Source organism: Alosa alosa, chromosome 13 (assembly GCF_017589495.1).
Source record: "Alosa alosa isolate M-15738 ecotype Scorff River chromosome 13, AALO_Geno_1.1, whole genome shotgun sequence".
In the NCBI taxonomy this organism is placed as follows: Eukaryota; Metazoa; Chordata; class Actinopteri; order Clupeiformes; family Clupeidae; genus Alosa; species Alosa alosa.
The window spans coordinates 9,561,240-9,564,250 of record NC_063201.1 but is presented as its reverse complement, the minus strand read 5'-3'; the positions used below and the strand labels follow the sequence as shown (position 1 = coordinate 9,564,250).

Sequence of the window (3,011 nt, the reverse complement as noted above, 5' to 3'; positions counted from 1 at the left end):
CCAAGAGAACATAGTGCACCCCCATGGTTTCTAAATTTGTGCCATTCCAAAATACCTTTTTTTTTTCTTTAGCAGCCAGTTGACAATTAAGTAGGGAAAGGACAGTCAATTTAGAGCACCTTAATTAATATCATTACCACCTGGGTCTGCTGTGAAAAAAATGGTCCTTCGGCTCATATCCATTATCACAGGTTTGGGCCAAATCAGTGTTTTGTATTTTAAACGCATCTCCTGACTTCCAGTTGAGTTGCGGAAATTGGACCTGGGACAAATCTGTAAACCAGTGATAAAACAGCATTGCTAGCAGAGCTGAAACCTGTATCGGGAGTAGACCTGGCCCACAGTCAGATACCATATGTCCGCTACAGGCGGATCTAAAGGCTTTTATGCGGATCCGGCCCAAAGGAAATTGCTATCTGGGTATACTATAAAGGCCTATACTTCTGTCATTCCACTTTACATTTCAAGTTACTTGCACATTATTTTTAAAACTAGTAGAAAATGTATTTTTCTTATTACTACGTACATTGTGCATTTTATAATTGACAAGTGTAATAGATCATCAGCGTAGGGCAACAAAGTACCGTGAGAGGTGGTATGTAGTGCCCCCTGTTGGGTTGTGATGGTCAGTGCAGTGCCTCAGGATATGAATGTTGGGTACAAAATATGAATGAAAACTGCCCAAACAAGTAAGCAGACTTCTGTAACGTGGCTTTGTATGCTGTGTATTAGTTAGTATAACATTATGTGCATTTCATTTAAACTGAATTGAGTGATCACTCTCTCACATTCCGTTAGTTTGTAAAATGTCATCCAGAGGTCAATAGCTATAGCTTTGTACAATGTCAAGTCAAGACATAAGGGCAATTATAAATAATGAAAAACAAATCATCAAAAGTAAACTTCTTTTCAATTTACCCACAGCATTAAAAACATGATCACCCTCCAAAAAACATATTTGCCCACCTCAGGCATACATTATTGTGACCGCCGTGCAGCGAAGCGGTGGTCATATAGGTTTAGTCAGATTTTTTTTTTTTTTTTTTCGCATGCGCAATTTTCCGTCAAGGATTCCCGGGACACTGAAAGACCTGTAGCCCCACAAGCATAACATGGAACCATGCTTACAAACCTTTCAATGCCTCGTTTTATGAGTAAAGAATATAGTTGTACTACTGTAGAAGTTTCGTACCATTCAGGGCATTATTAGTGGGGTAATTTACGAGATAAAAGTTGGTACCATTACGACTGCAGAAACTCATTCGTTTCTGACAGCGCTACTCGACCAGGGTTCGACCAAGGGAAAACAGGTTCTGGGAGGGTGTTTGGCTCGGGGTTATGGTGCAAAGGACCCTAGGGTGAAATTACAACGAACCATCGCTTTAAGACTGTACAACGAAGCCTATCTGATAGCTCAAGGTCTCGGGTAGCAGTTGAACAATGCAATGGTGGTCCAAAGGCTGCAAGAGACTCGGCTTCTACCGTACAACAGTTGACTGACCAAGAGTGCGAAGAGGCAATATCCTTGATGAATCATTCTTCCGATGAAGCACTGGTTATGGAGAAAATGAAGGCCACTTTTGAACACAGACAGAAACTTGTCTGTGATCCTGACAAGTCAGTAGATGTTCTGGACACCTTCCCAAGATTTCTTGACAAACCTGGCCTTGTGAGTTTACATTTAATTGTGAAATATAATCATGCTAATTTATTAATTAAAAATTAAGGTTCATGTTAAGATGTGCTCAGCCATGCCCAATTTGCACTGTAATGTTATAAATGTTTGTGCTTTCATGGTAATATTGTACATTACACATTACTTAAGAAATGGGAGAATGTCATCAAGTACATCATTTTAATGCTTAGTTCCGTAAAAGTGTGGGTTTTTAACTCTATGTGTAGAAGGGCCGAGCACCATGTATTAACATTCTATTGTTTTAATATTAGATTGAGCAGGACTTGCTGATGCTTTTTGGAGAGGAGGCATCAGGGAAGTCCTTAGCCAGATGGCCAACGTTTTTCAGACCACATATCACTGAAGATGCTAAGGGGCTAGTACCAACTCTACATGTTGAGGAGCTCCTTAACTCTGCACAAGGAAATGATGGTGGTAGGTTGAGCTCATTTGAAAATGTTATTATCAGTCTTTACTTCCTGTTTCATACTTGTAACACTACTTACTTTGTCAACACTAAACTGCTTAGGACCGTGACATTGCTTCACTGTGCTGGGTCATAGGAAGTCTGTGAAAATCAGTGCCCTCCAAGCAGAGGAATACTTGGTGAGGTATCTGTAGGTAGTTGTTAACAGTTCTTCCTAAGCAAATAGGCTGCCTGTTCAGAACAACTAAGGGTTGCAGAACTTGTAAAACTAGGTAATTTATTGGCATTATGTCACAATCTGTCAATAACAAAACTTGTATTTGACTTGTATTGCAATGCACTGGTTGGCTACATGTCTTTTCCACGAACTCATTATGTGTATTATTCTGTAATACACATGGACCTAACCTATCTATTTGTTAATTTGAACACAAACCCTAGCATAGGGAGAAATTTGTCTGTAATATGTAAATATAGTGTGGAGAAAATGGATAGAGAAAAAATAAACACGATTGAGCAAAACTACAGATAATTGAGTGCAAATATGGAGTTAGAATATCTTAATGCATAATGTGTTCCTTTTTTTTGTTGGTTTTACAGGTTGGTGCAAGCATTCAAATCTTCTTGACCAGTCTCGAACCGTCTCAGCCCTTTCTGCTCTGCACTGGTGAACAGAAGAACAAAATACAGAAGTTCTACATCATCGTGGATAGCAAGGCAATTCCATGCAGAGCACAGACGTCAGTAGCAGCATTTGATGAGCTGTTCAAAACACACTTTGTTTTTGGAACGTCATATAGTGAGGCACTTGATGGTTTTTACACTTTCATACAAACAGCTGTGTACAACATCGATGTTGGTATGGTCAGAGAAAAGCCAAGAGTGAGGGAACTTAGGGCCAGGTTACTA

At 39.6% G+C, this 3,011-nt stretch overlaps 1 long non-coding RNA gene across 1 annotated transcript; it reads left to right on the top strand.

Annotated features, from left to right (window-relative positions):
• The first annotated feature begins 1,653 nt into the window (after positions 1-1,653).
• Positions 1,654-2,750, top strand: LOC125305546. The gene is made up of 3 exons (XR_007195432.1): positions 1,654-1,669; positions 1,948-2,110; positions 2,703-2,750. It is a non-coding gene; the product is annotated as an uncharacterized LOC125305546 (long non-coding RNA).
• The last annotated feature ends 261 nt before the right edge of the window (positions 2,751-3,011 follow it).